Source organism: Macaca mulatta, chromosome X, assembly GCF_049350105.2.
Source record: "Macaca mulatta isolate MMU2019108-1 chromosome X, T2T-MMU8v2.0, whole genome shotgun sequence".
Taxonomy (NCBI): domain Eukaryota; kingdom Metazoa; phylum Chordata; class Mammalia; order Primates; family Cercopithecidae; genus Macaca; species Macaca mulatta.
Window position 1 is genome coordinate 87,408,894 of NC_133426.1, and position 11,285 is coordinate 87,420,178.

Sequence of the window (11,285 nt, forward strand, 5' to 3'; positions counted from 1 at the left end):
GGATCCTTATCCCAAACCTCATGTTCACACAATATACCCATGTAAAAAACCTGCACATGTACCCCTTGTATCCAAAAGTTGAAAATATCCTTAAAAATAATAAATAAAAAAATAAAATTTTACTGGTTGACCATCCAGGATGACTTTTTAATGTACATATCTGTCACCTGGGCTGGGATAGTCAGAATAGCTGAGGGACAAGCAGGCATCTCTTTCCAAATGCGGGCTTCCTAATAGCATGATTATTTCAGGATAGTCAGACTGGCTTTCCTCAGAGCACACATTAAGTGTTCCACTAAAAAGAAAGCAGAAGCCACTAATCTTTTAAAATTAGTGGTTTTCACTGGGTGTTATTTTGTACTAGAGGATATTTGACAATGTTTAGAGATAACTTTTAGTTGTCACAACTGGAAAGAGAGTGCAACTGATACCTGGTTAGTAGAGGCCAGGTATGCTGCTAGGTACTCTGCAATGTAGAGACTAGTCTAATACTGCAAATACTTTTTTTTTTTTTTTTTTTTTTTTGAGATAGAGTCTCACTCTGTCACCCAGGCTAGAGTACAGTGGCATGATCTCAGCTCATTGTAAGCTCTGCCTCTCGGGTTCACGCCATTCTCCTGCCTCAGCCTCCCGAGTAGCTGGGACTACAGGTGTATGCCACCATGCCCAGCTAATTTTTTTTTTTTTTAGTAGAGATGGGGTTTCACCATGTTAGCCAGGATGGTCTTGATCTCCTGACCTTGTTATCCAACCGCCATGGCCTACCAAAGTGCTGGGATTATAGGCGTGAGCCACCGCGCCCAGCCACTGCAAATAATTTTTTAACCCCAAATGGCCATAGTGCTAAGCTTGAGAAAACCTGTTTTAAAGTCTAGGCCCAAAGAAAAAGAAATAAAAAGGCATTCAAATTGGAAAAGAGAAAGTCAACCTCTCTTTGTCATTTATATAATCTTATACCCAGAGAACCCTAAAGATAACTCCAAAAGACTCCTAGATCTGATAAATAAATTCAGTAAAGTCTTAGGATACTAGATCAATGTACATGAATAAGTAGTACTGTTATACATCTAACAATAACCAAAATGAGCATCCAATAAAGAACTCAATCCCTTTTATAGTAACTATAAAAACAATCTGGGAATATACTTAAAGAAGCAGGTTAAAAATCTCTATGAGGAGAACTACAAACCACTGCTGAAAGAAATTATAGATGACACAAGCAGATGGAAATACATCCTATGATCATGAATTGTAAGAATCAGTATCATAAACATTATGCAAATGACCATATTACCCAAACCAATCTAGAGATTAAATGCATTTTTTAATCAAAATACCAACAGCATTTTTATAGGATTAGAAAAAAAAATTCTAAAATCCATATGGAATCAAAAAGAACCTTAATAGCCAAAGCAATTCTAAGCAAAAAGAATAAATTTGGAGGCGTCACATTACACAACTTCAAATTATACAAGGCTGTAGTAATGGAAACAGCATGGTATAGTGTGACTGACTGCCATGGTTACTACTTGAGACCCTCATTACTGCAGTTACTACTGTTACTGCTTAAGACCATCATCACAAGAGCTACTACTGTTACTACTTGAGATCATCATTATGAGACTGAACAAAGGGGGATGAACGTAGAAATGAAAACTTAAGACAAAAGTAATTATTTTAAACGAAGGGTAACATGGGGAAGAAGAAGAAAGAAGAAATGAAGAAAAGGGCTCCCTGCTTCTACTGAGCAAAGGCAGCTACCTGAGCCTCTACAGCCCTTCGTATTTATTAGGTAGAAAGAGCAGGGAGGAGGAGGGAAGGAATGCTCAACAGCTTAATTGATCACAGGTTCATGTTATTGCTAACAGGCTTCAATTATGCCTAATCACAAGAAACACTTGTGCCTGGGTTGTGACTGCCCTCAGCACTCCTCCTGGGCGGCAGACACAGTTTATCAGTTTGCCAACATCCTGCTTTTATGAGAAACAGTTTACTGTTTACTCATATAGACTCCAGTGGTATACTGAGTTGATCTAGACCCTCATTCTTTTGGCCTTCAAGAGTATGGTGTAAAAGTAGATACATAAATTAATGGAACAGAATAGAGACTCCAGAAATAAAGCCAAATATTTACAATAAATTAATCTATGAACAAGCATTAAAAAACATAAATTGAGGAAAGGACATGCTATTGAATAAATGATTCTGGGAAAATTGGATGGGCACCATTTTAAGAATAATACTGGATTTCTCTCTTACTGCATACAAAAATTAACTCAAGATGGAGTAAGCTACATCTAAGGTTTGAGATTATAAAAACTTTAGAAGAAAATGTATTTTTTTTTAGAAAATATTCTGGACATTGGCCTAGGCAAAGAATTTACTACTAAATCCCCAAAATAAAATGCAACAAAAATAAATAAACACATGGGACTTAAACCAAAAAATTCGGCACAACAACAAAAAATCAGATTAAACAGATAACCTATAGAACAAGATAAAATATTTTCAAATTATGTATCTGACAAAGGACTAATATCGAGAATCTACAAGGAACCCAAACAAATCAGCAAGATAAAAGCAAATAATCTGATTAAAAAGTGGCCAAAGGATATAAATAGACATTTCTCAAAAGAAGATACATAGGCAGCTCCCACACATATGGACAGAGCAGTGTGTGGAGACTCGCATCATGAACTTTTGTTCCAGAACTACTGCAGGAATAAACCAGGAAAGCCACAAAATCCCACAGACCCTCTGAAGAAAGTGGCTTGATCCTGCAAGACCCAGGAGACACCACGAATACTGTGAGTACCCAAGCAGTTAATGTAGGAAAGAGGGTTCTTCTGCCCCCGAGCACACACTCTCACTGGGGAAACTGAAGGTCTAGGTAATGGGAGAAGATTCTTACCTTATGTGGATCTGAGTCAATTTAGACAGCCAAGTGAAATACAGGGGTACAGGAAGCAGTGAGAAAAGCCCTGTGGGATTACTGGGTCCCCTACCATTTATGCCTAGTCTCACAGGGGTCCTTTTGGAGGGCTACCAGAGGTACTGGGGAAAAAACCACAGGGAGAAGGAAACCTCCAGCTGAACTTTGTAACAATTCCAACTGAACACAAAGTCTAATGACCAGAACTCAAAGGAGGGCATGATTTCAGTGTGCAGACTCCACAGGTGGGGTGGCACAAAAGCCATCCTTGCTCTTGCAACTGGAAGGCCGGTAGCTTGGGGCATGTTCTAAGCCCTGCTTGCCCACTGCCTGAAAATAGACTCAGTGCTGTTGAGGGAGTATGGTGGGAATGAGACCAGCTTTTTGGGTTGCATGGGAGCTAGGTGAGGGCTGTGACTACTGGCTTTCCCCCACTTCCCTGACAACTTGCATGACACAGAATAGGCAGCTATAATCATCCCGGGAACATAAATCTATTGACCTAGGAACCATACCCCAATCCCCCACAGCAGCTGCAGGAAGACCCACCCAAGAAGAGTCTGAGCTGAGACACACCTAGCCCTACCCCCACCTAATGGCCTTTCCCTAACACACCATGGTAGCTGAAGACAAAAGTAATATACTCTTGGGAGTTCTAGGGCACAGTCCACCACCTGATTCTCCCTATGCTACCACAGCTGAGGCTGTCTTGAAAGTGCCACCTCCTGGCAGGAGGCCAACCAGCCAAAAATTAGTACATTAAACAACCAAAACTAAAGAACTTCACAGAGTCTATTTCAGCCCCCTTCCACCTCCACCAGAGCAGGTTCTGGTACAAATGGTTGAGACACCTGCAGAGGGTTCACATCACAGGAATATGTGCAGACAACCCCCAGTACCAGCCTGGAGCCTGGTAGACCTGCTGGGTGGCTAAATCCAGAAGATAGATAACAACCACTACAGCTCAGCTCTGAAAAAGCCACATGCCCAAAAAAGGGGGGAGAGTACTACATCAGTGGAACACCCCATGAGATCAAAGAATCTGAAGAGCTACCTTGAGTCCTAGATCTTTGCTCTGACATAGTCTTCCCAAATGAGAAAAAAATCAGAAAAACAATTCTGGTAATATGACAAAACAAGATTATTTAAAACCCCCAAAAAATCACCCTAGCTCACCAGCAATGGATCCAAACCAAGATGAAATTTCTGATTTACCTGAAAAAGAATTCAGAAGGTAAGTTATTAAGCTAATCATGAAGGCACCAGAGAAAGATGAAGACAAATTTTTAAAATATTTTTAAAAATGATACAAGGAACATGGGGGAAAAAATCTTCAGTGAAATGGATAGCAGAAAGAAAAAACAATAAAAACTTCAGGAAATAGTAGATGCAATTAGAGAAGTGAAAAATGCTCTGGAAAGTCTCAACAATAGAATTGAACAAGCAGAAGAAAGAATTTGAGAGCTCGAAGACAAGGTTTTAAAATTAACCCAATCCTACAAATACGAAGAAAAAAGAACAAGAGGGAGGGGCCGACATGGCCGAATAGGAACAGCTCCAGTCTGCAGCTCCCAGTGAGTTCAATGCAGAAGGCAGATGATTTATTCATTTCTAACTGAAGTACCCACTTCATCTAATTGGGACCAGCTAGGCAATGAGTCCAACCCACGGAGGGCAAGCAGAAGCAGGGTGGGGTGTCGCTTCACCAAGGAAGTGCAAGGGGCCAGGGACCAGCCTTCCCCCAGCCAAGGGAAGTCATGAGGCAATGTGCTACCCAGCTGGATTACTATGGTTTTCCCAAGGTATTTGCAATCCACAGATCAAGAGATTCCCTCATGTGCCTACACCAACAGGGCCCTAGGTTGAAAGCATAAAACTGGGCTGCTGTTTGGGCAGACATCGAGCTAGCCATAGGAGTTTTTTTTTCATACCCCAGTGGCACCTGGAACCTCAGCGAGATAGAGCCACTCACTCCCCTGGAAAGGGGGCTGAAGCCAGGGAGCCAAGTGGTCTCGCTTAGTGGGTCCCACTCCCCCAAGCCCAGCAAGCTAAGATCCACTGGCTTGAAATTCTTGCTGCCAGCACAGCAGTCTGAAGTCAATGTGGGATGGTCGAGCTTGGAGGGGAGATGGGTGTCTGATATTACTGAGGCTTTAGTAGGTGGTTTTTCCCTGACAATGCTAGGAGACTGGGAGATCTGGATTGGGCACAGCAAAGCAGCTATGGCCAGACTGCTTCTCTAGTTTCCGCCTCACTGGGTAGGGCATCTTTGAAAGAAAAGTAACAGCACCAGTCAGGGGCTTACAGACAAAACCCCCATTTCCCTGGGACAGAGTACCTGGGGAAAGAGGTGGCTATGGGTGCAGCTTCAGCTGATTTAATTATTTCTGCCTGCCAGCTCTAAAGAGAGCAGCTGATCCTGACAGGAAGGATTCTCCCAGCACGGCACAGCAGCCCTATTAAGTGACAGACCGCTTCCTAAAGTAGGTTCCTGACCACCAAGCCTCCTGACTGGGAGAGACCTCCCAGCAGGGGTCGACAGACACCTCATACAGGAGAGCTCCAGCTGGCATCAGGCTGGTGCCCCTCTGGGATGAAGCTTCCAGAGGAAGGAGCAGGAAGAAATCTTTGCTGTTTTGCAGCTTCCACTGGTGATAGCCAGGTGAACAGGGTCTGGAGCACACTTCCAGAAAACTGCAGCATACCTGCAGAAGAGGGAACTGGCTGTCAGAAGAAACACTAACAAACAGAAAGCAACAACATCAATATCAACATAAAGGACCCCCACACAAAAACCTCATCCAAAGGTCATCAGCCTCAAAGATCAAAGCTAGATGAATCCACCAAAATGAGGAAAAAAAACAGCACAAAATTGATAAAAATTCCAAAAACCAGAATACCTCTTCTCCTCCAAATGATCATAACTGTTCTCCAGCAAGGCCACAAAACTGGGTGGAGAATGAGATTGACGAATTGACAGAAGTAGGCTCCAGAAGATGGGTAATAACAAAGTCCTCTGAGCTAAAGCAGCATGTTCTAACCTAATGCAAGGAAGCAAAGAACCTTGCTAAAAGGTTACAGGAACTGCCAACTAGAATAACCAATTTAGAGAAGAACATAATGACCTGATGGAGCTGAAAAACACAGCACGAGAACTTCATGAAGCATACACAGGTATCAACAGCCAAATCGATCAAGTGGAAGAAAGTATATCAGAGATTGAAGATCAACTTGATGAATGAAATAAGGCATGAAGACAAGATTGTAGAAAAAAGGAACAAACAAAGCCTCCAGGAAATATGGGACTATGGGAGAAGACCAAACCTATGATTGATTGGTGTGCCTGAAAGTGGTGGGGAGAATGGACCTAAGTTGGAAAACACAGTTAAGAATATTACCCAAGAGAACTTCCCTAATTTAGCAAGACAGGCCAAAGTTCAAATTTAGAAAATAAAGAGGACACCACTAAAATATCTCTCAAGAAGAGCAACCCCAAGACACATAATTTTCAGATTATCCAAGGAAGAAATGAAGGAAAAATTGTTAAGAGAAGCCAGACAGAAAAGTCAGGTTACCTACAAAGGGAAGCTCATCAGACTAAAAGCAGATCTCTCTGCAGAAACTTTACAAGCCAGAAGAGAGTGGGGGCCAATATTCAACATTCTTAAAGAAAAGAATTTTCAAGCCAGAATTTCATATCCAGCCAGTCCATGCTTCATAAGGAAAGGAGAAATAAAATCCTTTACAGACAAGCAAATGCTGAAGGACTTTAACACCGGTAGGTCTGCCTTACAAGAGCTCCTGAAGGAAGCACTAAATATGGAAAGGAAAAACTGGGACCAGTCACTGGAAAAACACACCATAATATAAAGACCAATGACACTATGAAGAAACTGCATCAACTAATGTGTAAAACCAGCTAGCATCATGATGACAGTATCCAATTCACACATAACAATATTAACCTTAAATGTAGATGGGCTAAATGCCCCAATTAAAAGAAACAGACTGGCAAATTAGCTAAAGAGTGAAGACTCATTGGTGTGCTGCTTTCAGGAGATCCATTTCATGTACAAAGACACACACGGACTCACAATAAAGGGTTGGAGGAATATCTACTAAGCAAATGGAAAGCAAAAAAAGCAGGGGTTGCAATCCTAGAGTCTGATAAAACAGACTTTGAACCAACAAAGATCAAAAAAAGAGAAGAGCATTATATAATGGTAGAAGGATCAATGCAACAAGAAGAGATAACTATTCTAAACATATATGCACCCAATACAGGAGCACCCAAATTCTTTTTTTTTTTTTTTTTTTTTTTTTTTTTTTTGGAGACGGAGTCTCCCTCTGTCGCCCAGGCTGGAGTGCGGTGGCGCAATCTCCACTCACTGCAAGCTCCGCCTCCCGGGTTCACGCCATTCTCCTGCCTCAGCCTCCCGTGTGGCTGGGACCACAGGCGCCCGCCACCGCGCCCGGCTAGTTTTTGTATTTTTTAGTAGAGACGGGGTTTCACCGTGCTAGTCAGGATGGTCTCGATCTCCTGACCTCGTGATCCGCCCATCTCGGCCTCCCAAAGTGCTGGGATTACAGGCGTGAGCCACCGCGCCCGGCCCAAATTCTTAAAACAAGTTCTTAGAGACCTACAAAGAGACTTAGACAGCCACACAGTAATAGTGGGAGACGTTAACACCACACTGTCAATATTAGACAGATCAATGAGACAGAAAATAAACAAAGATATTCAGGACGTGAACTCAGCTCTAGACCAAGTGGACCTCATAGACATCTGCAGTATTCTCCATCCCAAATCAACAGAATATACATTCTTCTCAGTGCTACATAGCATGTATTTTAAATTGAAAACAATTGTAAGTAAAACACTGCTCAGCAAACGCACAAGAATGAAAATCATAACAAACAGTCTCTGAGACCACAGTGCAAAAAATTAGAACTCAGGATTAAGAAACTCACTCAAAGCCGCACAACTACATGGAAACTGAACAATGTGCTCCTGAATGACTAGTGGGTAAATAAAGTAATTAAGGCAGAAATCAAGAAGTTCCTTGAAACCTATGTGAACAAGGATACAACATACTAGAATCTCTGGGACACAGCTAAAGCAGTGCTTAGAGTGAAATTTGTAGCACTAACTGCCCACATTAGAAAGGTGGAAAGATCTAAAATCGACACTCAAATAACACAATTAAAAGAACCATAGAAGCAAGAGCAAAAAATTTCAAAAGCTAGCAGAAGACAAGTAATAAGATTAGAGCAGAACTGAAGGTGATAGAGACACGAAAAGTCCTTCAAAAAAATCGAGTCTAGCAGCTGGTTGTTTGAAAAGATTAACAAAACAGATGGACCATTAGCTAGACTAATAAAGAAGAAAAGACAGAAGAATCAGATAGACACAATAAAAAATGATAAAGGGAATATCTATCACCACTGATTCCACAGAAATACAAACGATCATCAGAGAATACTACAAACACCGCTATGCAAATAAATGAGAAAATCTAGAAGAGATGGATAAATTCCTGGACACACACATGCCCTCCCAAGACTAAACCAGGAAGAAGTCAAATCCCTGAGTAGACCAACGACAAGTTCTAAAATTGAGGCAGTAATTAATAGCCTACCAACCAAAAAAGGCCCAGAACCAGATGGATTCACAGCAAAATTCCACCAGAGGTACAAAGAGGGGCTGGTACCATTCCATCTGAAACTATTTCAACAATAGAAAAAGAGGGACTTCTCCTCAACTAATTTTATGAGGACAGCACCATCCTGATGCCGAAATCTTGCAGAGACACACACAAAAAAAATAAAATTTCATTCCAATATCCCTGATGAACATAGATGCAAAAATCCTCAATAAAATACTGACAAACTGAATCCAGCAGCACATCAGAAAGCTTATGCACCATGATCAAGGTGGCTTCATTCCTGGGATGCATGACTGGCTCAACAAATGCAAATCAATAAACTTAATCCATCACATAAACAGAACCAATGACAAAAACCACATGATTATCTCAATACATGCAGAAAAGGCATTTGATAAAATTCAACATCCCATCATGCTAAAAACTCTCAATAAACTAAGTATTGATGGAATGTATCTCAAAATATAAAAGCTATTTTTGACACACCCATAACCAATATCATACTGAATTGTCAAAATCTTGAAGCACAAGACAAGGATGCCCTCTCACTACTGCTATTCAACATAGTATTGGAAGTTCAGGCCAAGACAATCAGGCAAAAGAAAGAAGCAATGGGTATTCAAATAGGAAGACAGGAAGTCAAATTGTTTCTGTTTGCAGATGACATGATTGTATATTAGAAAACCCCATTGTCTCAGCCCAAAATCTCCTTAAGCTGATAAGCAACTTCAGCCAAGTCTCAGGATCCAAAATAAATGTGCAAAAATCACAAACATTCCTATACACCAAAAAATAGACAAACTGTGAGCCAAATCCTGAGTGAACTTCCATTCACAATTGCTACAAAGAAAATAAAATACCCAGGAATTTAACTTACAAGGGAGTGAAGGACCTCTTCAAGGAGAAGTATAAACTACTGCTCAAGGAAATAAGAGAGGACACAAGCAAATGGAAAAACATTTCATGCTCATAGATAGGAGGAGTAAATATCATGAAAACGGCAATACTGCCCAAAGGAATTTATAGATTCAGTGCTATTCCCATCAAGCTACCACTGACTTTCTTCACAGAATTAGAAAAAAACTCTTTAAATTTCATATGGAACCAAACAAGAGCCCACATATCCAAGATCAGCTTAAGAAAAAAAGAACAAAGCTGGAGGCGTCACGCTACCAGACTTTATACTAAAATGCTACAGTAACCAAAACAGCATGGTACTGGAACTAAAATAGTTATATAGACCAATGGAACAGAACAGAGGCCTTAGAAATAACACTACACATCTACAACCATCTGATCTTTGACAAACCTGAAAAAAACAAGCAATGGGAAAAGGATTCCCTGTTTAATAAATGGTTATGGAAAACTGGCTGGCCATATCCAGAAAATGGAAACTGGATCCCTTCTTTACACCTTATACAAAAGTTAACTCAAGATGGATTAAACACATAAATGTAAAACCCAAAACCATAAAAACCCTAGAAGAAGACCTAGGCAATAACATTCAGGACAAAGACATGGGCAAGGACTTCATGACTAAAACACCAAAAGTCATTGGAACAAAAGTCAAAATTGACAAATGGGATCTAATAAAACTAAAGAGCTTCTGCACAGCATAAGAAACTATCACATCAGAGTGAACAGGCAACCTACAGGATGGGAGAAAAGTTTTGCAATCTACCCATCTGACAAAGGTCTAATATCCAGAATCTATAAGGAACTTAAACAAATTTACAAGAAAAAAAACACACAACCCCATCCAAATTGGGCAAAGGATATGTACAGACACTTCTCAAATGAAGACATTTATGCAGCCAACAGACACATGAAAAAATGCTCATCATCACTGGTCATTAGAGAAATGTAAATCAAAACCACAATATAATACCATCTCACACCAGTTAGAATGGCGATCATTAAAAAAATCAGGAAACAACAGATGCTGGTGAGGTTATGGAGAAATAGGAACACTTTTACACAGTTGATTGGAATGTAAATTAGTTCAAGCATTGTGGAAGACAGTTTGGCGATTCCTCGAGGATCTAGAACCAGAAATACTATTTGACCCAGCAATCCCATTACTGATTATATACCCAAAGGATTATAAATCATTCTGCTATAAAGACACATGCACACATGTTTATTGCAGCACGATTTACAATATCAAAGACTTGAAATCAACCCACATGTCCATCAATGATAGACTGGGTAAAGAAAATGTGGCACATATACACCATGGAATACTATGCAGCCATAAAAAGGAATGAGTTCATGTCTCTTGCAAGGACATGGTTGAAGCTGGAAGCCATCATTCTCAGCAAGCGAACACAGGAACAGAAGACCAAACACCGCATATTCTCACTCATAAGTAGGAATTTTACAAGGAAAACACATGGACACAGGGAGGGGAACATTACGCAACGGGGTCTATTGGGGGATGTGGGGCAAGGGGATGGAGAACATTGGGACAAATACCAAATGCATGCTATTGTGAAAACCTAGTTAACAAGCTAATAGTTGCAGTAAACTCCCATGGCACATGTAGACCTATGTAAAAAAACCTTCACGTTCTGCACTTGTATCCCAGAACTTGAAGTTAAAAAAAAGAAAGAAAGAAAGAAAGAAAGAAAGAAAGAAAGAAAGAAAGAAAGAAAGAAAGAAAGAAAGTAGAACGAATAAGAAAAAAT